At 43.8% G+C, this 27798-nt stretch overlaps 1 protein-coding gene across 5 annotated transcripts in view; it reads left to right on the plus strand.

Annotated features, from left to right (window-relative positions):
* The window catches only part of HTR2C (5-hydroxytryptamine receptor 2C), a 436136-nt gene that overhangs the window by 310826 nt on the left and 97512 nt on the right, over window positions 1-27798 (plus strand). The gene's annotated exons all lie outside the window — the stretch shown is intronic.

Genomic DNA, 27798 nt, shown 5'->3' on the forward strand with positions numbered 1-27798 from the left:
AATAATCGCTTACTCTGGGACTAGCGCCAGTGAAATCAACATCAGTTCAGCAGATGATTCCTAATCTTGAATTTCACAACCTTTAATTAGTCCACACAAGTATTCAAAACTACCAAAATATGTGGTACTTGATTGTCACCAAGAAAAGTTCTGAAGTCTCTGCTGAACTGACGGCTGGCTGATATAAAGTTAATGTCTAGTTACTATATTGTATTGTTGAATAAAAACAGCTATTCGTTAGGGAGAATGGGTACAGATTGCATAAGGGAAAATAAATTAAATCATTGTGAGCCATCTGTGTACACCAGCAGTCTGCACTCATCTTCCAACAAACATATTACCCCAACTTTCTGACATTTTCACCACAATCTACTGTGGATGTAAGTGCCTGCTAAATAATAACTATTGTATTCATCCTGGAGACGAGCGCTTCATTTTTACTCTGGATGTTATGAGGGAAAAAATCTGCGAGGGAAACAAGAAATTAGATAAAATAGTGAGATTGCTGCCTCTCCTGACCCTGCACCCATTGCTCACTCGTGCGCTATATACTGCCTTTGACACAGTGCAGAACCTCTCTGTATCTTACAAAGAGGACTCGAGAAACATTGCCAACTCTTTGAGCTGATGACACTGTGTCCCTCTTCTCCAGGCTGTGGAATGATTGTCTGATAAAGGGTATGAAGAACAAATCTGTTGTATGCACAAAATTCAGCACCTCCTGGACATTTTATTAGATAATGAAATGAATGGAGCTTCTCGATGAATGTATCTCTCTGAATCCTGTGTTATAATAATAATAATAGTTATATTCCATAGCAGCTTTCATCCAAAGATCTTCAAGTATTTTACCACCCACTTCACAACAGCCGCGGTGATGTGTGTGCTGGGCATTGTACTCGTTATTTTGATGACTGAACTGAGGTCTGGGGTTAAACTGATATGGCAAAGGTGACACAGTAACCCAGGGGCCATAGGACACACAGATCCTGAATCTCTGTCCCCTGCTCTAACCACTACAGTCACTGTCTTCTTCATACTTATTGGTTACTCCATAATTATCCTCTGAGTCCAAATATTGTAAAGTTTTTACCATAACTGCAGGATACTGTAATATATTTCTCAGGTCTAGATGCTTTCTGTGCTCCCGAAGCTCCTTATTTAATTTGATCAGCAGGTGTTACGAGTAATCCGGAAAAGCATGCAAGCAAGTGTGTGACCATGCTTGAGACACTGGGGAAGGGAACCAAGTTAACCCATCCCTACACACTCCTGAAGTTTCGCCATCTTTGTAGCTGGTACTCAGAGCAGCCTGGCCTTAGTTTGTGGGCTAGGGAAAAGCAATGGTTAGTCTTAGTTCAGTGTAACATTGCTAAACACAGCCCGCTCCTGACCAGAGGAGGTGAATCAGGGCAGCAGTCCATGCACCACCAGCAGCAGTAGGTTATGCTAGGCATGCTGGTAAGGGATGTATTCAGTATTATCTTAAGGAAATACATGGACAATTGTGACACAATACACCCCTATATTCACACTCTATACACGATTGTAATAATCTTTGTACCAGGGATGCCTTGTAAGGTTTCATTTGAAAACTCATAATTTGCTGGTCAGTATTATCCTGGTAAAATATGTGTGGCAACGTTGTATAGGAAGTTGTAAGACTCCCCTCTAGGATGTTATTAACACATGTTCCAAACCCCATAACCTGCCCAGGCAGAAGTCAGGTCTGTCCTAAACAAAGGAAGCAACGTGTACTTGTCTTAATGTGCATTTAAGCAGTAAACAGAGTCATCAAGCAGGGAGGGAAAACAAAGGAAGTTCAAACAGGTGAAAAAAACCAGCAGGGAAAATCCTTCCATATAAACTGTTTGTCTCCTGGGTGTCAGCTGGAAATGTTTTGCAGGAGGGAGACTGAAACTATAAAAAGGAGGGACAAACACCCCAAGGCACCCCTCTCTCTTACCCTGCCCACCTCATTCTCCGCAACTGAGAAGGAAATAGCCATTGGACTCTAGGCGAGGGGTTCTGACCTGAGAGTTTGATCAGCAATCTGCTGGAGCATGTGATGAGAAAATTTGCTTTGTAATTAAGATAGCTTTGTAAGTAGATACTAGTAAATGTTTTATCTTTATTTTTTTCTTGTAACTGTTTCTAATTTTTATGCATCATTACTTGTGCTCACTTAAAATCTCGCTCTTCGTAGTTAATAAACTTGTTTTGCTATTTTATATAAGCCAGTATGTTAAGTTGAAGTGTCTGTGTAACTATTTAAGATAAGAAGATGGCATATTATTTCCTAAAGGAATAATGGAGCTGGACAGTACAGGATGTACATTTCTGGGGGACGATCCAGGACTGGAGGTGTGCTGGGGTCACCCTGCAGTGTAACCCAGGCTGGTGAGAGCCAGGGTGTGGCTGGCTGGGTGCAGTCACACACAGACACTCAGGGGCTGCCCGGCATGCTGGAGGCTGTTTGTGAGTGGCCCAGATGGGAGCTGCTACCGCAAGGCAGGGAAGGGGTGATACAACCCCCCAGTCTGTCTCCTTCATACCGGATTGTGTCCTAGTATGTCACAGCCATGTCCTTAGACTCCAGAGAAGGCCAGGAGTATTTCCTGGTGAAATCCCTCCATATGTGTATTGCAGTGTTCTAAGGAGACACAACAATGGGAAAGTTTCTTTTCCGAAAACAAAAGGAAGCCGAAGATGTTTTGGTGAGTTGGATTAGAAAAACTGGGCATGTAATAGGATGGCTGGAGTGCCTGAGGCTAAACATTACGGGATGACCCGCACCTGAGTTGAATACGGTGATCCCAGAGCAGCAAGTCACAGGAATGCACCTAGGTCTGTGAACACTGTAGGGAGCAAGATGGGCCCTGCAGGGCCCTGAGTCGGCAGGGGAAAGAGCTGAAGAAGCTGGAGCGACTGGGAGAAAGCTCTCCAGGCAGGCAACTTGGGAAAGAGCAGGCAGGGGAGAGTGGAAATCCCTGGCTGGGATGAAGACTGTGTGAGTTTATGTTGGGCTAATCAGGAGAGAGACTCTGAACTGCCTGGGGCCTAGAGAGCCAGTCTGTATCAGAGAACTCACTAAATGGGACCCCTTGTGGGGCCTGTTTGCGCCACCTTTGAACTGTGAGTTCTTAAAGGGCCCGAAGAGGGGAAATGGAGGCAGAGCGCAGTAGAGTGACCTCTGGTCACTAGGGGGTTGAACAATATTTCAGGACACCTTCCAATGATGCTGCTGGTGAGGAGGACATCTGCACAGAGAGTAAAGGGAAATGCACTAAAGATTTAAGCTCTCATTTAGCGTCCCCCTACAGTCTGTGTCACAGGAACAAGACGTTGTAATGTTCATGCCCATCGTTGGCTGTGCAAGGTTTTGGACTTTTAATAGACTTACCAATGTGGGCATTAAGCCTTTTAGTATTCTGCTTCAGTTGTCTCTCCATTCTGCTCTTCCCGTGAGGTCAGCAAGGCAGCAAACAGAGCGGGATCCGATAGTGGCCAGTGAATCCAACCGCACAGCACTGAAAAGATCAGACATGGGAGTACAGTTTGTTACTCTCGCCTTCCCTCTCCGAATACACTGCACGAAGCGCACAAATTCTTGCAGTGGAGCGCATAACAGCCAGAACATAGACTGAGTCAAAGAGGGGGCAGAATGAAATACATTCTGGTTAACACATTACACCTGGAACGGACCTTGGGAACCCCCAGGGGTTTAGATAGGGGGTCCGGGCTGATCCTACACACAGGCAGACTCAAAACCAGGGACAAATGCTAAACAGACAACTTTATTGCTCAAATGATAATTGGAGTAATTGCATGAAAAAAAGAGTGGGGGCACATTTTTGTAATTTAGGTTTCTGTAGTCTTCTGAAAAGGCCATTAGCCCATTGCTTGCACTGATTTTTATAGCTAGATTCTGTACATTAAAAATGAAGCGTTATTGGATTAGTTATGCTAGCAAATAGCAGATATAGAGATGCCATCCAAACAGCAGCAGTTTGTTCATATTATTATTATAGTGCCCTTGATAACATACGTGTGACTCCCATTGGCTTCAGGAGAAGACGCATGCAGGGGTTGAATTTGGCTCTTTGTTTACAATACAGTTTGTGGTGTTTGGAACAGGAATCAGGCCATTGTTGTCTGACAGTGGCTGTTTCTAGATGCATCAAAGGAAGGTATAAAACCCTCCTAACAGATAATTATTCAGCAACCTGCCCTTGGAGGGAGGTTTCCTCCAGCCATAGGCAATTAGTAGTTGGTTTGTGGCCTGACGTAGAGGGTTCTTCTGTGTTATCATCATCCAAGAGAGAACTTTTTGAAGTTCTCTACCTCCGTAATGGCCTGTGCCAATGGCCACTACATTTTACACTGGTGTGTGCAAGAATATTCTCTTCTATCAGTTTTACAGGTTTCCTTTTAATTTCACTTAGGCCCAAATTTTCACTACCCTAAAGCCACTTTACACACCTCTGGTACCATAAAGGAGTGTTCAAGTAGGTATAAATATAAGGGTTTGCCTATGCTTGGACATTTGCTGAAATAGCTATTCTGGAATAATTAGTGATTTGGGTATAAGCCCCATTTGGACACGTTTATTCCAGACTAAGAATGCTTTTTTCCAGTTTAGCTTAATCACTTTTAAAATCCCTTTAGACTGCTAAAGTTGTGTCAAGGGGCCTACTATTCTGAGTGTCTGTCCCTTTGTTCTTGTATTATGAGAAAGAACGGATAGAGTGACCAAATGACCGTCTCAATCCCATTCTTTATTTTATGTACCTCCATCCTGTCCATCTCTTCTTTGTCTCCATTCTAAAGAGCGCTAGGCTGTTAAACCTCTCCTCATGCCGCGTCTCTCTGTTGTCATTTTCCTCACCCTTCTCTGGACTGGGGTGAAACACTCAAATGCTATGATTGTTAGCATGGTATAAAAGTCCAGCTGGCTGGTGGATAGACTGGAGGAAGGTAGCAGAATTGTCCCATCTGACAGCTGCAGAAAACAATGGTTTCAAATAAAAACAAAAGCGTTAACAAAAGATGCACATAAATATGTATAATTGTGCAGAGTGTCTGTACGTCAGCGAAAAGAACTGAATCAAGACTGAACAAACATATTTCATGCCAGACCTTCCTAAACTTCCAGCAGCCCTTTTCCTGAAGTCTGTCAGAATGGCCATGTGATTTATGCCACTGTAATGCTGATTCATCATTACTCTATAAGTGATAAAAGGCATCCAGGTGCCATCACAAATATCTACTCTGTTCTGAGGCCTATGCATCTTTTTATATATCACTGTCAATCCAGGTCAGCCAGTTAGTTCCAATATAGTGTACCCTTCATCCTCAAAGACAGTAAATATATAAAGGTAACATTACCGAAGACGTGTAGTTTGCACAGGTAAAAATACAGGGACCACTGTGTTAACAAAGACCATGTCAGTGCAAGATCAGAGTAATAGATTTTAAGGCCAGGAGGGACCATTGTGATCATCTCGTCTGGCCGCCTGCAGGACACAGGCCAAAGAGTTTCACCCGTTACGATCCTTGCATCCAGCCCAATAATTTGTAGTTCTAGATGAGACTCATGCCCCTTTCCTTTCCATATATTCACTTTCCTTTCCATATATTCACTGGCAGTGTTCAGATTTTAATAAATACTGAAGGATAGGCCCTCCTTTTAGTTGTATCTCTTTCTGAGAGCAGCCAAGACAGCTTGTTGACACTCTGAATGCGTTTTGGGGCAGATGCATTTCCTCAAGCAGCATCATGCTTTTTCTTTAGCAGATATACCCCCCCTTTGTGCTTTTGCTGAGCAGGTTAGCCCATCGTTTCCCGGTTGTTAGCTTTAGCTTTTGCATCATTATGAGCATTACAGTGTCCTCCTGAGACATTACAAGTGCCTTAAGTTTGCATTGCAAATGGCTCCTGATTAGTTAAACCAGGTGCTAAGATATATAGATTTTAAAGTCCCTGGGAAATACGGAATTGTAACTTGATCCAGAACATGTTGACAAACAGAAGCAAGAGCTGGTTCATGAGATAAATGTTTCCATAACTTTACTCTTAGGTTTCTTTTCTCTTCCCTGCGGCTTCCCTTAGTTAGTGCTTATGAAATGGAAGGAGAATGCAGGAATTGCTACTAAAAATATATTAGATGAGCAATTAGGAGATCAAAATCTATCGACTTTTTTATCCATAGTGTCTTCCAGGGGAAGGTAAAGCAGGTTTCTCACTTTCAGCCTGGTCAGAGTAATGGTCCCTGACAGACGCCAAGGGTGATTCCTGGAGCTGGTTTCTGTTGAACTTCCCTGCAAATGGAGGTAGTTTGAAGGTCTGCAGAGAAGTGTTGTTTGTGGCAGGGCAGGAGCACAGTTAAACTAAAAGAGTAAAGGATGCGCCTTGCTCCTTTCCTTGTAACGCCAGCGTCTCCTGCCTTTCTGTGCCATTTTGTCCTTCATATCCTTAATCTTACTCCTACATATGATTGGAACTGTCATTTAGCAATTGGTTTGTTTCTGTAGTCATGTTCCATCATAATTTTGGGTCTTAGAGAAGCAGAGCATTGTACCTGAGATCGGAAAATGTGGCATTACCCCAAAACAGTCAGCCCGTGCTTGCGATTAGAAATTCATTTAATTGGTCTAGTGTTTTACAGGCATGTTATTTTCTCCTTTTCTTTCTTACTGGGATATGAAGATTGAATCATGCTTTAAAATGAAATATGAATCCTGCTGGACTGTAAACATGACTAATGTGCCTCATGACATTGTTAGGAACTGATAATTCCACAGACCTTTGTCTTCGTGCTTCTGGCATGTAATGTAATGAGCGGAGCTGATAACCCTCGAGTAAGTTTTGCTGATTGGCGCTGAATTAATATAAAGGCCTGAACCAGATCTGGGCATTACTTTTTTCTCTTTCTTGGTAAATGTGGTAATGTTGGACTCAGCTTTGGTTCTCAGCTCCTCAAAAATACACTTCAGATCTTTGGATTAAACTGGTTTACTCCACTATATTAGTGGGTCAGAGATCTGCTGGAGAGGAAGGAGCCATTTGCTGACTATACTCTGTTCAGTAAAGATTTTAAATACGTTACTGCTATCTGATATCATCTAACCTGGACTGTGCTCACAGATCTTCGAAGTTGGATCGGGCCTTTGGAGAAACTATTCTCAAATGTTATTTGTATTTATATTATCCAAAGTAGTTCTTTATACATTGCTATAGAATCATAGAAATGTAGGCCTAGAAGGGACCTTGAGAAGTCATCTAGTCCAGCCCCCTGCGCTGACACAGGACCAAGTAAACCTAGGCCAGCTGACACAGGTATTTGTATAATTTGTTCTTAAAAACCTCCAATGACGGGGATTCTGTAACCTCCCTTGGACGTGCATTCCAAAGCTTAACTACCCTTAGAGTTGGAAAATCTTTCCTGATAGCTAACCTAAATCTCCCTTAAGCCTAGTACTTCTTGTCCTACCTTCATTGGACATGGAGAGCAATTGATCACTGTCCCTTTTATAAGAGCCCTTAACATATTTGAAGACTGTTATCAAGCCTGACCTGAAGCCGGAAGTGCTGAATATCTCAAGAGATGCTTTTGGGGTGAGATTCCTAACCCAGTTTTGCAGATTGAAGAGATGTAATTAACTCAGACTAAGCATATGGAGCCAGATCTTCAGAGAGTGTAAATCAGCTGAGAATCTGATCCAGGAACTTTTGGGGTACATCTGAACCTCTTGAAGTTTGCCCATCGCATGACAGCTCCCCTTGGATTTTGTCTCTGATTGAGAGAGAATGGCCTTCTCTCTGTGTAGCAGATGTGGCAGTTAGTGAGGGAGTTGTGGTGCCGCGCAGCACTCTCACAGTTGGCCTCATGAGTGTTCGGACTTGAGACAAGCAGAGACCACACTGTGCTGCCCACTTTCATGACACAGAAAAATTCAGAGTCAGGTCTTTGGCAGACACCTCACTGCGGGTGTGACTGGAAACTGAACACAAATGAATGTATTCATTCAGTTTGCTGAAATCCCTTTGCAGATGTATTGCCAAATAAATTGGGGTTAGAAAAAAAGTTAGCATTTTATTTATTTTTTCAATATTAAGATGTGGGCTGGTTCAAACTGAGCACTGAGCTCTTTGTAATCAGCTGAACATGAGCTGTGCAGGGGTTAAACAAGCAGAGGCTGTTCAGCAAAGAGTGAAAGGCATAAATTTACTGCAGGGAGAAATAACACTCAAGCACCCGTGATAGCTGCCATCTTGACTGAAACCGCAGGGATGCAGTGGGGGACCTCCCGAGCTAAAAGCACAAACTGCTACAGCTTGAGCTAAGGAGATGTGGCTCCCACAGCGGCGGCTCTATTAACTTACATCCTTGGCAGAGAGGGGGACCCATGACACACGCTCAGCAGTGGGTTACACATCCACAATCCGAGCACAGCTATTTTAGAATAAAATAAACTTTAACAGGAAGTGGGATCTGCTTCAGAAATGCAGTGTTCCGCCTCAGAGATTCATAGAAGGGTCCCGTGTGATCATCTGGTCCGACCACCAGCAGAACACAGGCCATGGGACTTCCCTGAGTAATCCTCCCAGTGGAGGGAATTATTCTTCCCTACGAAAAGGTTTTTTTTTGAGGGCCATAAGATGCGGTTGAATGTAGAGCATACAGTGTGTTATTTCCTGTTGTACAAGAAGATGGTCTTTTTAGTAACATGCATTTTTAAAAAAAATTCTTTAATGTGACTTCTAAAGTCTCAGGAATCTAAAGCTTGCAAAAGAATGTCGCTCACAATAAGATGACATCAAATGAATTGTATCAAATGAACTGGCATTCGGTTCCTTGGTAATAACAATCAGAGTCCTTAGAGATGAGTAATAAATTATAAGGGCCAACTCTCACCTCGGCGACATAGATGCACTGCCCGTTAATTTGGAGACACCTCTCCAAAATTGCAGTGATTCAGAAGCACAGCATGACTCTCCCTTTGGAGGTGGGTGGAAGTGAAATGATGGATAGACTGTGTGCTGGCGGTCTGCAGTGCCGAATGATGATGAACAAAGGGCTGCAGAGCATGGAATGCTTCTGTCTCAAAGGGCCAGTCTAGACTAGGAATAAAAAGTGGGTTTTTGTTTTTTTTTTTTTTAAGTGTTGCCTAACACATTTTAATTAACTCCTTTTTAAATAGCACTTAGAACTTAATGTAGTGATTCACATACCACCTTGCACTATTAAAAAATGTGTAGCATTGACCTGGATCAGCTAACACTCGTTTAATAGTGTTAAATCATGTCTAGACTAGGTACACAGAAGTGGTTAAAATATATTAACGTTACCTAGCACGTTTTTTTACAAAAAAATTATTTTGTTAGTCTAGTCAGGGCCAAATGGGGAAAAAAACACTGAGAGAGAACAGTACTAAAGAAATAAAATAAAATTAATTAAACCTAGAAAATCACTTTCACACGTGGATGTCAGTTACCCATTTTATAACTGCATAGTCAGAGAAACTTCATATTGGCATCCTTATGCTGGTTCACTAAATTCATTTAGTTTTCCTGTAGTCATCTTTACTCTCTAGTGACTTTGTCTGCATTACCTTACATTTTGGTGCATTTGCAAATTTGATCAATACGCTCATTATCCAGGTCATTTAAAATATTAAATTGTACTGCTCCCAGTATTGCCTTTGAAAATGTTAAGATTTAGCTTAATTTCCCAGACGCCATTTTATTCAGTAACATAATTTGCTTTTTCTAGCTTTAATTCACTTTTGAATTAAAAGGATGTGTCTAGATAAAAGCATTTTCTTGCCAATTTGAGCTCCCTTATTAATAATATGTCATATCTTGATCAGTGATTAATATGTAGGGAATTAGTCATGACTTAACTATCTTAATGTTTGAACAAAGAGAGGAATTTGTTTTTGTAAATGAGCATATAATTCTGAACAAAATTGATTTAGCTGATCTGATCAATGGTTGGTGAAATGGGCATCTTGAATTTATTCTGATTTCTTAGAATTTGGTTTTAGTGTGTACTTGTAAGGGAAAATGAATGAGCGAGAGCATTGGGAACATACAGATTGGTAGAATAATAATCTGAGTTGACAAAAGGAATCTAAGATTTAAGGCTGCCTCTCCATGCTCTGTAAAAAGAACAGGAGTACTTGTGGCACCTTAGAGACTAACAAATTTATTAGAACATAAGGTGCCACAAGTACTCCTGTTCTTTTTACGGATACAGACTAACACGGCTGCTGCTCTGAACCCTGTCTCCAGGCTCTGTCCAGAGTGAAACCCGCAATAACACTAGATGTGCTTGGTTTCTCCGTTATGAACTTGAAATTCAGCGCGCGTTCAGCTCCTGCAAGATTCTTGAGCATACTGAGCAAGCCTAGGCTGACTTAGGAGTTTGAAAAAGAACATAAGAATGGCCCTACTGGGTCAGACCAAAGGTCTATCTAGCCCAGTATCCTGTCTTCCCACAGTGGCCAATGCCAGGTGCCCCAGAAGTAATGAACAGAACAGGGAATCATCAAGTAATCCATCCCCTGTCGCCCATTCCCAGGTTCTGGCAAACAGGCTAAGAAACCATCCCTGCCCAACCTGGCTAATAGCCATGGATTTATATGATATTTTCTGTCTTCTTATCTATCCCTTTCTTAATGATTCCCAACATTCTGTTCGCTTTTTTGACTGCCGCTGCTCATTGAGTGGATGTTTTCAGAGAACTCTCCACAATGACTCCAAGATCTCTTTCTTGAGTGGTAACAGTTAATTTAGAGCCCATCATTTTATATGTATAGTTGGGATTATGTTTTCCAGTGTGCATTATTTTGCATTTTTTAACATTGAATTTCATCTGCCATTTTGTTTCCCAGTCACCTAATTTTGAGAGATCCTTTTGTAGCTCTTCGCAGTTTGCCTGGGACTTAACTATCTTTAGTAGTTTTGTATCATCTGCAAATTTTGCCACCTCACTGTTTACCTCTTTTTCCAGATCATTTATGAATATGTTGAATAGGACTGGGCCCAGTACAGACCCCTGGGGGACATCACTATTTACCTCTCTGCATTCTGAAAACTGACCATTTATTCCTACCCTTTGTTTCCTATCTTTTAACCAGTTACCAGTCCATGAGAGGACCTTCCCTCTTATCCCATGACATCAGAATTAATGGATAATTAATAGCCTTTGATGGTTTTTAGCCTTTCATGAAGCCATATGAAACTTGGGGTTCACCTGGAGATTTATTGGTTTGTCCAAACCCCAAATTCAAAGTGAATCTTCGAAGAATGGAGGGAGGTTGAGAGGAGACGAAGCTAGAAGGCATCAAAAGTCAAGGGCATGTTCACATGTAAAGCAGAACCCTCAGAGTTCGGCACTGCTCTGTCCTCAGTTCAATGTATTTAACAGCACATACTATGGCTCTGTAGCCATTTGATCTAGGGCGCTAGCTTGCTGGTGCTAACGGTTCTTTTGTATGCAAGACCCCAGAGGTTCTCAAACTGTTGTCCGTGGACCGCTGTGGTCTGTGAGGGGCTGGTTGCTCACATGGTGTTGGCTCCTGTTCCTCGTTTCCATCTGCTAGATTGCATTAAAAGATGCTACAACACATTAAACGCTTTCCTGATGTGAGTTTTCCACATAAGCAATTACAGTTGCCACAGGGCTAATTTTCACTGAACACCAGCGTTGGTGGTCCACGCAGTGAGGTGTCTGTGAGAGAAGCTCTCTTATAGGATGTACTCCATGCGGTGGAAAAATCAGAGGCTCTGGAACAAGCCACGCTGATTAAAAAGTTCCTGGAATAAAGAGACTGCTCAGCTCTGTGGTGATGTAGCTGTCTTCAAATTGCAGCCTGTAGCAGTTAGGAGACTAAGATGGCTCCTTTCTCACTTCCTCTCTGCCTCTCTCTGACACTTTGCCCAAGTCTGTTGACCCACTGCTACATTATACGATAAAATTCAATAAGGACAAATGCAAAGTCCTCCACTTAGGAAGGAGCAGTCAGTTGCACACATACAAAATGCCTAGGAAGGAGTACTGATGGTTGGGCGGGATGCCCAGATACAAACAGAAAGACAGTGGATATTTACGTGTTCTCGCCCTTATAAGTAACCAGTTTTCTGCTGCTGTTTCAGCCTTGAACAACTTCTGCAGGCAGGGAGTGAATGTTTCATTCAAAAGGTATTTCACCAACGTGCACAAAATGGAGTGTGAGTCTGCTGACCACTCCCTGGGAATGTGTTGGTACGTCCCAGAATACAGTTCTGTCCAAGGGCAGGATTCAAGACCAGCTTGTGGGTCAGAATCCTCTCACCCCCGTGTGAGTGAGTACTACTTAAAGCAGAACTGCCGCTGCAGAACATTGCCCGTTCCGCTGCTCCCGTGGAGAAGCGAGGCCATTGCTTCACTGAGATTCCACTGCAGGCCTGGGACCCTCAGGACCTCTCCGATCTGACTGACTTTCTGGCTGGGGAGGGGAAGTGGAGTCCTAAAGGGAGGTTCTGCTCCCAGAAGCAGCTCTCTGAGTGGGTTTCATGACTGTGATATGTAGGCTTTGGCCAGTTAGGAAAATGTGCAGTGATATCTGAGGGGCAGCACCTTCCCGCATGTCTCCATGTGGATGGTGTGATCTCTGCAGGGACTGACACACACACACACACACACACACACACACACACACACACACCCTCTGTCACTTAGTATTTTTAACAACCCGGAGTGAAAAGTCCCATTTCCAGCCTTGTGAAAACTTGGCCTCACTTTGGTTCCATAAAATGGGGATGCGTAAATGATGAAATGACAAAGGAGTAGGATGCATTCCTGAAATGAGCCTGGCTATAAAAAAATGGAAACAGTTTTGAATACAAAGTGGGATAGATAAATGATCAAGTAGTGTCATGTAGTTAAGTCATGGAGGACGTTGTGCTCGTTACCATTTATTTCAGAGATACTTACAATGATGAGAATGGTTCCCACCTCCTCGCTCTCATTCACAGTGCATGAACAGACAGCAGATGGAGGAATACTTGTTGAAACTTAATATTGTGTTTTGTAACTTGCATGCAATCCATAGCCTCTGTTCTTGTCTATATTCAAATAGACAGTGCACAGCCCAGAGCCATTAAAGTGATTCATAATGAGTTTTATAGAACTCTATATGCAATTATAAACCTGAAAACAATTTTTAGGAAACATCCAGTACATTTAAAATAAGGAAAAAACAATAGATAACAGAACCAATTTTATGCACAATTAATCATGGAGGCCAGGGCAGTAGACAATACAGTACATGAAGCTACTGATTCTATAAATATGCCGGTCACACTCAGAAAGCGAATTAACAAAGCATAAAGCCCCAATGTTCAGCTGGCTCCATTATGACCTTTAAATCTCTGTGTACAAGTGGTTGTAGGTAGAATTAGCCCATATGTACTTAGCTACCCAATTTGTGCACTCGTGCTTGTTTGCACTCTCAATAAATGTGGGCACAATGCTTTGTGGGTGCAGTGTTTTGTGTGCAAATTTAGGCTCACACTCTACAAGGATACAGAGACTTTTACCAGCATATCCTACCACATGATTGCAGCCTTCCAGTCAGTTCTTAGCCCAGTGTGTCAACTACACTTTGATGTGCAGGGACCAGAGTTCAGACTTGAGCAGCTAAGTTTTCCAGTTGTGCATTTATGACTCAGATACCCCTTTTAGTCACCTAATTACCAAGGTTAGCACCAAAATGCCCAGTAGGTTCCTAGTTTTGAAAACTGACGGGACGGATCACTCAACAATTGCCTTGTTCTGTTCATTCCCTCTGAAGCATCTGACACTGGCCACTGTCGGAAGACAGGATATTGGGCTAGCTGGACCATTGGTCTGAACCTCTAGTCCTGCTAGTGAAGGTAGGGGGCTGGACTTGATGACTTTTCAGGGTCCCTTCCAGTTCTATGAGATAGGTATATCTCCATATATTTTTTTATTTTATTTTAACCAGTCTGGCTGTTGTTATGATGAATATCTACATAACGCGGTTAAAAGTAAAAAATCTGAGAAAACATTTAGGTCCTTTTGAATTGTTGGAAATTTTTTTGTAAAACTTTTAAATCAACCTTAAAAGCCCCTGAAGTTACCTTCTCTACAGTACATCTACAAAGTAAAAACAGCTCCTTTGAGTTTTCACCATGTCACAAGGGCATATCCTGGACATGCAGAGATCCTAACTGTGCCCATGTAGATGAGTCATTGCCTGTCAGCAAGGGTCCTTCCTTATAGAACTGCCTTTAACTAGAGCTGGCAAAATCCCAGAAATAAAAGTTGAAGTTAGAGAACTTTTCTCTTGTGGAGAAGATGTTGCAACAGCAGCGTTATATCTGAGTTTCTGGGAAAGAACTCTCTGACAGAATAGGTGTATTCAAATTATAAAGGTGGCCTTCCATATTTTGGTGGTAAGCAGAACTATGGGTAGCTATCAAAATAAGGTGGTATCCAGTTTAAACTATAAAATGCTTTTCCAAAAAAACCCCACCAACCCATAACATATTCTGCATAACCGGCAGCAATAGTTTTCCTAGGTAAGTTCTACACTGAAGGGTTCTTTGCAGACCTTGTCCGTAATGCTCTCCAGAGCACCAAGAATGAGCGTGGGCTGTTGGCTGGCTATGCTGTGTGCACGGAGGTAATATACAACAAGAGGATGCCTCAAAACTAGCAGCTTGTCTTGGCTTGTCCAGTGTTTTTAGTGAGTGTTCGAGACGGACAGCCTTGCAAATGGTTTGGAGCAGATCTGAGGAAACTCTGCAAAGTTCAGTTTGTGACAAACTGAAGCCAGCACTTTGGTTCTCAGGAAACAGAAGTAGTTGGGTCCCGGCTAGAAGCTAATCTGCCACTGCAGGTACATTAGGAGGCTGGATTTTGACCAGCTTGAATGCTCCAAAGGAGCCGATTATAGCTAGCTGCTCTTTCCTGACTCACTAAGCCCTAGGACCAATCCTTGTCTTGTCTTCGATGTTTTCAGTAGGATTCTTGTAGGGCAGCCGGGTCTGTCTGCTTTCCGTCTATTTTGACCAGACTTTCATGATTATGAGCTGAGGTTTGTGATCAAAGCTCTGAACTCAAATGCAGATTAATTTCCAATGCTTTTTTGGTCTCAGTGGAACATTATATGCAGCTCTAGACTCAACTTTCAGGTTCCGTTGGGATATGCATACAAAAATCCAGATGCTTATCGTGAAGTCATAGAAATATGGGGCTGGAAGAGGCCTTGAGAGGTCGTCTAGTCCAGCCTGCTCTGCAGCAAGACTAAGTACAGGTATACCTGGGCATTCCTGAAAGGAGTTAGTCTCACCTGTTCTTAAAACCCTCCAGTGACAGGGGTTCCACAACCTCCCGTGGTAGCCTGTTCCAGTGCTTAACTGTCCTTCATAGTTAGAACGCTTTTTCCTATTATCTAACCTACATTGGTCTTGCTGTAGAGTAAGCTCATTACCTCTTGTCCCACCTTCAGTCGGCATGGAGAACAGTTGTCTTTTCTCAAGACTAAATATTCTCACTTTTTTTTAACCTTTCCTCATAGACCGGGTTTTCTAAACCTTTGGATCATTTTTTTCTCTTTCCTCTGGAGCCTCTCCGGTTTGTCCATATGTTTCCTAAAATGTGGCATCCAAAACTGGACAGAGTGGCTACTAGCAATTCAAGCTTCTGTACCAGCCATGGATTGGCCACAGAGCTTCTGTCCTAGAGAGAGACACCAGGTGTGTTCACTCTCAGATCCTTTAAATTACTGCCAGGAATGGCAGTGGTGAGCTAAAGTATGTTACACATGACACCATCTAGTGCCTGAATCGTGTAATACAGTTTAACCTTCCATCACAAGGCCAGTAACCCAGTCTTGGAAGGATATTAAGTTGGTTTGACATGTGCTTGACAGATACTTGTTGGCTATTCCTTATCACCCTATTATCCTCTAGGTGCTCACAAATTGATTGTTTGATAATTGGTTCCAGTATTTTTCCAGGCATAGGGATCTCTTGAGCTTTCCAAACTAGGCTGGGAATCTTACAAGAACAAGATTTAGAATCATAGAATCATAGAATATCAGGGTTGGAAGGGAGCTCAAGAGGTCATCTAATCCACCCCCCTGCTCAAAACAGGACCAATCCCCAACTAAATCATCCCAGCCAGGGCTTTGTCAAGCTGGGCCTTAAAAACCTCAGAGGAAGGAGACTCCACCACCTCCCTAGGTAACGCATTCCAGTGCTTCACCACCCTCCACTTTTTTTTAATTTCTTTTGAGACTTCTGCTTGCAGCCCCTGCTGGGAACTGGGACTGAAGAGGAAATCATTCACTTCCAAACTGCTCCTGTTGAACTCCAGAAATGGGGGAAGGGCTTATGCGGGGGCTTAGATTATGTTCTAACCAGGGTCACCCATGCCTAATATGTGTCGTTACACAGTAAGAGACAATATCAAAACCATTGCATTTCCAGTATAGCGCTCTCTAAAAAGAGTTTAATTGTATTTGATGAGGATGCGAGTAGCAGAAAATACGCAAGAAGCAAAGCCTGGGTCTCTGTTAGCTGTGCACGCGTGCCAGCTCCTGACTCTGAACCATGTCTGAAAATGATTTCTCTGTAAAATGGAAAATCTTAATGATTTCTTTAGGCACAAATTAATCAAACTTCCAATCCCGAGGAGTGTGGAAATGATAGACGCTGCCAGATCCAGATCCCATGCAGCTGAACTCAGATCCAGATCCCATGCAGCTCTGTGACCACAGATACACACATAATGTGTCCCATGTTCATGTAATGTGGGCATTGCTAAGAGAAGAAACATTTCACATTATACATAAAATAGCCCTGGGTGGACATGTAGTGACAAATGCCAACGTGAGAACTGGCATACGTGGCTGGTAAAGTGAACGTGGCTCTTGAAACATTCAGTATTCACTCTTTGCCAGAGGAAGCATCACCAGCAAGAAAAAAGACTGAACATAAGAACGGCCAGACTGGGTCAGACCAAAGGTCCATCAAGCCCAGTACCCTGTCTACCAACAGTGGCCAGTGCCAAGTGCCCCAGGGGGAATGAACAGAACAGGGAATCACCAAGTGATCCATCCCGTCGCCCATTCCCCTGCTTCTGCTACTGTTCCTGTGAACACTAGACATAAGGAGATGAATGTTTGCCTCCAGCATTTCCACTGGCATGAGTCACAGAAGCAGAGCTGCAGCCAAGCAAACATAAAAATCAGTGGGTCTAAATGAACTTTTCAAAAGTTCTGACAATGTTTAGGTGAACAGTAGCTAATTTTTTTTTTTTAAATCAGGCAATTATTAGAGAACAATAACATTGTTAGGCTGACTGGGCTATCTACTGAGGGGTTGTCAATCATTTTTGTTATGAAAGACACAGTACTTAGAGGCTGTCAATCATGTCTGTTTGTAAGAGCCAGAGAACTTTAAGAATTGCTATACCTGAATTTACCAAATGCAAAAATATAACAGATGCAGATTGATCATACAGTTTATAAGGAGGTTTTTGCATGAGTTTTTATTCTTATTCCTCTCGAAAACTCTTTTCAACACTGGGAGCTTGGAAGGGCTTATTTTTCAGCCATGAGCTTTTATGCCACATAAAAATAAGCGGGTTAAGCTTATAGCGTCTGCTGCAGCAAAACTCAGCTTTGCTGGACTCCTTCGCTGGGAAGCGGAAGTGCTAAAGATTTGTTTTTGCAGGCCCAATCCAAGAGAGCTGGTGCTAGAGCGGGGCTGTTTTCTGGAGAGTCCCACAGACTGCCACATAGTTATAGGCTTGTAGAAAATGTGTATTGAAGAGTATCAGGGGACTCCTTCAGCCTGCTCTGGGAATTCTACAGATGACTTAACATGGAAGTAAATTCACCTGTGACTGATGCGAGAAGCGGCCTTCAGGAAAGGAGCTATAGCTTGATGATTTTATTTTAAAAAAGACCCCTGAACACGTGAACCCTTCTGTTTTAAATATACATGAAGAACAGTTGACTGTTTTTTTAATTGAAACAAATTTTAGAAAGAGAGACTCCCATGTCAGCTTTCCCAGTGACGTCCTATGGCTGAGCTACTCCAACCTGACGGGGCAGAGTTGTCTTATCTTCAGAATTCACTATGTGGCCCTGAAGGGGAGTTTAAAATGTCTGATAATGTCTCCATCAGCTGCCTAGTTTTCCATGCTTTTCTCCCTTTTTAACAGGCCTCCAGTGTCAAACTGATCCTGTCTCCTTGATGGATTAACCGGGGCTGGAGCCAATCCGTGACCTTGCATGTCTACTAATACTGCAGTTGGTTGGAACATAGGGGTGAAATCCTGCCCCAGTGAAGTCAATGGGAATTTTGCCATTGATGTCAATGGGGCCCGGATAGAACTCACGATATTTAGACAGTGCCTGTGCTCTAATGATCATTCATTGAGCTACGGTTTCCAAGTATCCTCAACCCATACCCTAAAATTGCCCAGCAAATGCACCTGTGTACATCTGTGCATGAGAGAGCCCGGGAGATGATTTACAACACTCAACACCCTATCTGGTGACCCAAACCCAAACTTCCATCAAAGCACGGAGATCACTTCACTGTATCCTGTGTGCTATAAACTCAAATCCTTCAACAATCCTTCCACTAGAGATCAACAGCATATAAAGGCATGCAGGTTGCTTGCTTGCTTCACCGCCTGTAGCATGAATAACACAGCGAATAACAGCTACCAAGGCACAAGCCATGATGTGAAAATGTTACCACACTTAAAAGCTCTGCTCTAGGACAGAGAACAGAAGTGCCCTGAAGGACAGCGGGCAGGGAGCCATTCCGAGAGGGAGGTGCTCAGCTCCGGAAGTCACTTCCGGCTACGCCTGTGAGAGCCCAGGTTTGGTGAGTTTCGGGAAGCAGGAGCTGCAATCAGAGATGTTCCAAGAACTGATTTTTTTTTCCATTCAGGGGCCGAACCAAAGAATCAAAATAAAATTTTGTTTCAAGTTGGCTGAAATATTTCATTTTGGTTTCTTTAACCTTTGAAAAAATAAAAGTCAAGTAATATTCAAAACAAAAAGTCATTTTGAATCAAAATATCAAAACATTTCATTTAGAAAATGGCAAAATGAAACGTTTCAGGGGTCGGGGGAATTTTTTCTTCTGTAGTGCTTTTTTTTTTTTTTTAAACCAAAACAAGTTTGCGAATTTGATGCAATTTCATGAAATGTTTTGGTCGACTTGAGTCAACTTATTTTTCACCAAAAAATTCATTGTCCAAAAAACGTTTCCCAGTGCTAACTGCATGGAACCCTGAGGAGCACCAGGGAGCATGTGCTTTCCCCTGTGCACCAGCATCTCTCTCCGGCCCTGTGGCCACATCCTGCTCTCCAGCATGAAGGGAGCACAGGGTCTGCTGCTGTGAGCTGGCCCTGTGTATCTCCTTGTCCCTGCGTGTCTGGGCAGGGCCTCTATCTGTTCTGTAATTTACGCCTGCAGGAAGTTTCCCATTTACTGGGCAGGGATGGTACCATTTGTCTGGCTTGCGCCAGTCACTCGCGGCGCTTGTTATTTAACATTAGTAGTTATTAGTATTCTATTACTGCCCCGCTGTAAGACACATAGCGAGAGACCCTCCCTGCTCTGAAGAGCTGACACTCTCAATAGACCAGACAGACACAGGATGGGAGGGGAAACAGAGTCCTGGAGAGAAGGGGCTTGTGAACGGTCACGCAGCAGCAACAGAACCTAGGTTCCTGACTCCCCAGCCAGTGCACCACCCACTGGTCCACATGGTCTTTCCGTAGTCATGTGCCCAGGTACCATGGTGACAGTCATAACTGAAACAGAGAAATAGCTGGTTTCAGAGTAGCAGCCGTGTTAGTCTGTATCCGCAAAAAGAACAGGAGTACTTGTGGCACCTTAGAGACTAACAAATTTATTAGAGCATAAGCTTTCGTGGACTACAGCCCACGATGCATCCGAAGAAGTGGGCTGTAGTCCACGAAAGCTTATGCTCTAATACATTTGTTAGTCTCTAAGGTGCCACAAGTACTCCTGTTTTTTTTAGAGAAATAGCTGCAGTTCCTCACTTGCTAGCTAATTCAGTGCATGTTTAAAGCAAATGTTAGTAATTAAACTCAAGTGCTTAATGAGTTTCTAGTGAAAAGATCAAATTATACTCTTCAAACATGGAGCTAGAATTTGGTCTAATTAGAAGAAATGTGTTTTTCCTGTGTGGGGCAGTTGCTGAAGTGACAGTTTGGAGACTGTTGTGACAGCATTCGCAGAGATGGGCGCTAGCCAAATAGCATCACTGCTTTGGTGTCTCGCATAGTGCAGTCGTTCTTCCAAATGAATAATTATGCAGTATTCTTCCCGCAGTTCATTAGGTGAAGAAAAACAATGCACTTGTGTTCCATGTGGTGCATGTTCACACGTTTCAATCTGAACATGATGGAGGGAAGAGTTTGGATCCAGACAGCAAATCTTCCCTTCTTCCCCCCCAAAAGGATAACCTAATAATAATAATAAACCATTCTCTTCATTCCTGTTACTCAGACTAACCCATGACAAGTGATACAAGCAAAAGGAGTTGTTACATTGCTTGGTTTTATCAGAGTTGTCAAGATTAACCCGAGATAAGGTGGGTGAGGGAATCTCTTTTATTGGACCCCTTTCGTTGGTGAGAGAGACAAGCTCTTCTTCAGCTCGGAGTAAGCTTGAAGGCTAGTCTCTCTCACCAACAGAGGTTGGTCCAATAAAAGAGATTCCCTCACCCACCGTGTCTCTCTAATATCCTGGGACCAACGTGGCTACAACACTGCCTACAAGAATAAGGAGAGCCATTTCTGTAAATCTAGTTAAGGAACGATGTTTATGGCACAAGACTAGCTAAGACAATAAACAGCTTTTGCTAATGATTAAACCACCGAAGTAAAGCTGAACCATTTAATAACCACAAAAGCCAGCTACTGCCTTGTACCTACCTTTGCCTTGATATTGTTGTTCTCTGACCAGATCAAACAAGATCCAGCAAACCACCTTTCAGAGAGAGCAAATACCTGGGGGCTGTGGGAATGGTGCAGCCTTGCGGAATTTCCTCTGAAGTCAATGAGAGTGCCATGCACACAGCAGTTGCAACGTCGAGCCTGTAGTCTCTATTCCCAGTAGTTTACAGCTGTCCAAGACATTGTCCCCCTGGGTCTGATGTGGAGAGATTGTTTTTTTTTTGGGGGGGGGGGGAGGAAATGGTTAAAGAAAACCCAGTCTGTCATTTTTGAGTAATCTGAGCATGAAAACTCCAGACTGCACCCAGAGTTATTTATGTTTGCAAATATGGAAGCTTTGGCATGCCTATCTCAGCTAAGAGAGTGAGGGAGAAATGGGGAAGAAACCAGACTACCTAAAGAATGTGAATGTGTCCCACCTTTTAAACATCCCCTTTTCCTCTTAATTGTGTGTGACATGTAGCTTCCGCTAGAGCCCCAGCCCAGTTTCTGCATGTACACTGTGCTTTCCCTGCTTATACAGAGAAATGACTAATGAGCTACTTATTACTGACACCATCTAGTGACTTGGAAAGCCAGGGTACATTACCCTTTGGGAGGGTGACATGATACTTCAGAGAAATCACAGGGCCTATCTTCCCAGAACCGCTGTGAAGTGTGTGGTGTGGTTTGGGATGAGCACGCAGGTCATGTTCCTGTCCACGTGCAGGAATTATTCTCACTTGAAGAAATGCGAAGCTTCCAGAAGCGCGAGTGGGAGTTCCTGGGGCAAAGCAGTGAACGCTGAGGAGGGCAAAGGAAACCGCTGTAGTTTCTGCAGGTCCTCACCAGTGTATTGCCTCCAGTTCAGCAACGGGCAGTAGATGTGGAGCAGCTGGCATGGGTGTGGTGTGAGAGAGCATTCATGTTACAGGTAGAGGGCCTGGTCCTAACCTGACACCACTGAGACTCAGGAGGCCCGGCACTGCAACTAATGGTCCTTCCCAGCAGTGGGGCCAGAATCAGACCCTCGATGCACAGAGGGCAGGGGTGGCCAGTGCCCTTACAAACAGCATGCACCGAGATACATTTCAGTTAATGGTTTCCAAGCCCACCTGGCACCAGTGAGATGTGAAGTCAATACAGGTTTCAATGGCAAACCACTTTAGAAGTTCGGAGATAATGTCTGCCTGGGAGTGTCTACAGCTTGCGGCATTTTGGTGAGTTATAACTGCACACATTAGGGCAGATTCTAGCATCATTTCAACACCACAAAGTACCCTTACGGAGAGGGATTCCCCACGTGGGTGGCCTCTAGCTACCGTACACAGCTCTCCGAGGACAGGGCGTGTCGGGGGAGGGAAGGCTGTGGCTGAGTGCACGAACGTCGGACTGTGCACTCCACAAAACCGGAATGCCAGGTTTTGTGTTACCGGGTGATGTGTGCGTGTTTTGGAGACTGCCTGCCTGATAGTGAGGTGCACCAGAGCACACACACTTCATGCTGCTGCGTTTTTTAATGTCATTTTCTAAATAAAACTTCCATAGCAAGAAAGGAAGCAGAAATATATTTGTAAAGGTCTCTCATCTCGTAGTGCCTTCTCCTGGAAGAATGCTTTGGCTGTGTGTGTAATATAGATATTCTGTTTTTTCAGTGCCCTTCACTCTCTGTCTTCATAATCATGTGGAGCAAAACTATACAATCAGCTCTGTTCTGCTCACTTAGGGGAAAATGTGATCAGGCAACATAGCTTATAAGGTAAAGTAGTGCAATCTCATCTGCTTTATTTTGTCAGCCGTTTGATGCTAATGCAAGAGGCTGTTCTTGACAGGCCTAGAAGACAGGAGGTTAGTACAGGTGCGTGTGTACGTAGTTATAATTCATTTTTCTCTCCCATCGGTCAAAGTTAGCTTTCTGTTGTGATGCTGGCAAGGAAGATTAGAGTCTGTTTTAGACATGTCTAATCTGAGGCATTCGCTCTGTCCTGCTAAGGAAATGTGCTCACTTAAGCACTGAAGTTGCGTTATGAGGCAAAAAGAGAGTGAACAACAATAACAACAATGACTAGACTGTAAATAGCACTTCCCATTAATTGTGCAGACTTGTGAAAATGTGCCTGTTTCTCCCGCTTCCTTCAGGCCTCTCGGATGTGCCACTGGTGGAAAGGGGGCATGTACCCTGCAGACCTGGTGTCACGGGGCCTCATTGAAAGGGAAGGCACCTGTGACTGCCTGCCTGCTGCTGATTGGTTGAAAAGGCAGGTAGTATCTGGGCTTCATAAGGCAGAGCGAGTGGACAGGAAGGAGGCGGGGGAGAGCTTCCTGGAAAAGGAGACTCGGGAACAGCCGGGGAGTGCTGCTGGAGACAGAGAAAAGCAGTTGGGGCACTGATTGAGCTGGGGCTGAGTGGTTGGGGGCTCCTTCAGAGAGGAGTTGCCTGAGTGTACGGAGAGCACAAAGGGGGAAGACTGAAATCTTGTGCTATGCTGTGGATAAATGAAGTCAGAGCACAGAAGAAAGACTGTGTTTGAAGCTACTGTATATTAATAAACCAGTCCCCAAGAAGGGGTGTTGTTATGTGACTCATGCTTAGGTGGACATATTTAGGAGCTCCTGGGTGAAGGGAAACTGAGTCTAGGTGTGCCAAACCACCTGAGGCCTGGAGGGGGCACTATAGAGCAGGCACACCTGTGTACACCTGGGGATCCCTATCTTCACTTGCTGGAACCTCTCCTTTTGGCTGTGGGCAGCCCTGATCTAACTTACCCCAGAGGCTAAACTAGTTCACCTGCAGCCCACGCTCAGATAATCACAGCTGTGTAATTAAGCTGCCTTGGCCTAATGCTGCAGGTCCTGCCCCAGGCATAGTTTGGCCAGACTTTAGAATTGGGACCTCTCTGTAGCTCCTCATAGCATCCATGTTGGGTAGGGAGGTAACTGCTCTTCTACCCGTTTTACGAATAGAGAAACTGAGATGCACACGGGCTAGGGAACATGTCCAAAGCCCTAGATGGGAGCCAGGATTATAGCCCAGGATTTTTCTCCTCCCAGCTCAGAACTCGATGTGCTGGAAACCCCAGGGCTGCCTCCCCATGGCCTGGCACCTTGTGTGGTTAATACAACTGTGCAGAGTGAGTGGTAAGTGGAGGAGAAATGCTGTTAAACCAGAAGGGCAGCATTTCACACTTACTCTGCAGTCACCTAGTGTCATTTCAAATCCCTACGTGTGAGGCTGTGGAGAATCAGACCCATTGTTTCTCAGGTTCCAGGCAGGACAGTATTATCTAGACCACGCCTGGAGGTGTTTGTCTAACCTGCTCTTAAAAATCTCCAGTGATGGAGATTCCACAACCTCCCTAGGCCATTTATTCCAGTGTTTAACCACCCTGACAGTTAGGAAGAATTTCCTAATGTCCAATCTAGACCTCCCTTGCTGCAATTTAAACCCATTGCTTCTTGTCCTACCCTCGGAGGTTAAGAAGAACAAGTTTTCTCCCTCCTCCTTGTAACGATCTTTTATGTACTTGAAAACTGATATCATGTCCCCTCTCAGTCGTCTCTTTTCCAGACTAAATAAACCCATTTTTTTTCACTTTTCCCTCATAGGTCATGTTTTCTAGACCTTTAATCATTTTTGTTGCTCTTCTCTGGACCTTCTCCAATTTCTCCACATCTTTCCTGAAATGCGGTGCCCAGAATTGGACACAGTACTTTAGGTGAGGCCTAATCAGCACAGAGTAGAGTGGAAGAATTACTTTTCGTGTCTTGCCTACAACACTCCTGCTAATACATCCCAGAATGATGTTTGCTTTTTTTGCATTAGTGTTACACTGGTCACTTATATTTAGCTTGTGATCCACTATGACCCCCCTATTCCTTTCCGGAGTACTCCCCCCTCGTAGGCAGTCATTTCCCATTTTGTATGTGTGCAACTAATTGTTCCTTCCTAAGTGGAACACTTTGCATTTGTGCGTATTGAATTTCATCCTGTTTTCTTCAGACCATTTCTCCAGTTTGTCCAGATCATTTTGAATTTTAATCCTAACTTCCAAAGCACTTGCAACCCCTCCCAGCTTGGTATTGTCCACAAACTTTATAAGTGTGCTTTCTGTGCCATTATCTAAATCAATGATGAAGATATTAAACAGAATTGGACCCAGGAACCGATCCCTGCATGATCCCACTCAATACGCCCTTCCAGCTTGACTGTGAACCACTGATGATTACTCTCTGGGAATGGGTTTTCCAACCAGTTTTGCACCCACCTTATAGTAGCTCCATGTAGCATGTATTTCCCTAGTTTGTTTATGAGGTCAAGCGAGACAGTATCAGAAGCCTTACTAAAGTCAAGATATACCACATCTACCACTTCCTCCCATCCACAAGGCTTGTTACCCTGTCAAAGAAAGCTATCAGGTCGGTTTGACACCATTTGTTCTTGACAAATCCATTCTGACTGTTACTTATCACCTTATTATCTTCTAAGTGTTCGCAAATCGATTGTTTAATTATTTGCTCCATTATCTTTCTGGGTACAGAAGTTAGGCTTACTGATTCCCTGGGTGGTCCTGATTCCCCTTTTTATAGATGGGCACTATATTTGCCCTATTCCGGTCCTCTGGAATCTCTCCCGTCTTGCATGACTTTTCGAAGATAATTGTTAATGGCTCAGATACCTCCTTACTCACCTCCTTGAGTATTCCTGGAGGCATTTCATCAGGCCCTGGTGACTTGAAAACATCTAACTTGTCTAAGTGATTTTTAACTTGTTCTTTCCCTATTTTAGCCTCTGATCCAACCTCATTTTCACTTAAAATGCTATGGCAACAGAGCTGTGCCCTGTAGCGCTCCAATGTAGATGGTACCTACACTTAAGAAATCTTCCGTCAACCTAGCGCTCTCTACATGGGGACTTAGGATGGCTTAACTGTGCTGCTCAAGTGTGGATTTTTCACACCCCTGACCAACATAGTTAAACCAATGTCAATTTCTAGCATAGATCTGAGCTTACGCTAGCGGGGCGGGGGGGGGCGTGCCTTGCACATAATACTCTGGAGAAGGGCAGCTTTCTTTCGGATAGTGAGGCTTGATGGCTGTAATTGTGATCTGACTGTGTTTGCAAGTGGGGCTCTTTTAGCATTTTAAACTCTCGTTTCAGCTTTCTGACTGCAGCGTTGCCAACCCCAAGCATTCCAAAGTCAGGAGTTAGGTGCCTGGGATGGGGTTTACAGACTCCTCGCTAAGATGGAAGGATAGAGCAGTAGTGGCCAAGAAAGCCCTGCCTCTCAGCAGCTGGAGAGCATGCTCCATACGGAGGAGCTGCGTAAAATGGGGAAGAGTGAAGGAGAAGCTGTTGACAGGAAGGAAGCCAGCTAGTATCTTCTGGGAAACAGGAATCCACAGGGAATGACCTGGACTTTGGTAGGGCCCAATCAAACAGCCAAGGGCCTGACCCCTTTTTCTCTCCCGGACAAGGGGGAATCACTGAACCCTGCGAAGGGAGCTGGGAAGCCCCAACTGTCTGAATCATTGTTTGAACAACACTGCATGAGGAGGGAAGCAGAGGGCTGTGACCAGGCCCCAAACTGAAGAGAACACCAGGGGAGCGGGACAGGAAGTGGCCCAGGGTACGCTGGTCTGGGGTATCAGCTAGAAGGGATGGAAACAAACCCTTTCTCCTCTTGGGCCCTGGGATGGGACATAGTGGAGAGGGAGGGCCCTGGTCCTGCTACCCTTCCCTTCCCTATGGCCCAAGTCCAACTGGGGGGAACCCAAAGAGGGACAGGCTGTAACTTTTCCACCAGGCCCCCAGGTTGCCCCACAAGGCCCCCCAGAGTTTTGGAGACTGAGTTGTGGCCTGTCTACCAGGCCAGCTGGCCCCTAAGTGAATCCCGCTACAGTGCCCCAAAATCATGAGATTTTTAAAAATGCTCCATTCTGGGTTATTTGTGTTTGCTTTCTGGTTTTTGTGACTTTAGGGGGTCATGTTTTCCAGCTTTTCTCCATAGCCATGAGGACTAGAAATGTACCTTTTTTTAACATAAAAGCTGAGATTCTCACAAAATCACCTGACTCAAGGAGCTGGGGCTTTAGATGACATAAAATATGGGAAGACATGATAAAATCATGAGAGTTGGCAATGTTGTGTTTGTCTTTTATTTTCAAGCTGAATGAAAGCAGGAGTCCAAATAACTCTCGCTGGCATTACGAGGCATACCTGGTAAAAAAAAGAATCCACTTGACATCAAATAATAAATAGTATGTCGTAGCAAAAATACTATATTTGAAGGAGTCTGTTAGAATTTCTCACTGCAGTGTCATTCAAAAGACAAATGTTGTGGCATTGTAATTTCATCTTCCTTCTAAAGCGCTGGGTATTCTTCTCTTCTACTCTGGAGAGGTTTGTATCCTGCCCTCATCACTGCAGTACCTGAGTGCTTCCCAGTTGTGCATCAATGGGAGTAAGAGCTGTCATGTGTTATTCTTTGTCTCTCCCACCCAGCCCTGGGGGAGAGTTGTGCGTGCACTGGAGTGTTTTGCTTGGGGAGGCTTTTTGGAGGGTTTATAGTTATTGTTTTAAATATACATAGCTCTGTCAATGAACTAGGCACTAGACCATCAGTCGTCCTCTAAAATTAAGCCCCAATCATCCTGCTCCCTGCAGCACAGTTCTAGCTGGTGTTGTGTAAACTCACAAGTGCTTTTGAACCTGAGTGCTAAATTTGTCCTTTTCTCTAAGACATGAAGAGGTACAATTTTATCTCATTGCTGCACATGGAATATGATCAAC

Source organism: Malaclemys terrapin, chromosome 9, assembly GCF_027887155.1.
Source record: "Malaclemys terrapin pileata isolate rMalTer1 chromosome 9, rMalTer1.hap1, whole genome shotgun sequence".
In the NCBI taxonomy this organism is placed as follows: Eukaryota; Metazoa; Chordata; order Testudines; family Emydidae; genus Malaclemys; species Malaclemys terrapin.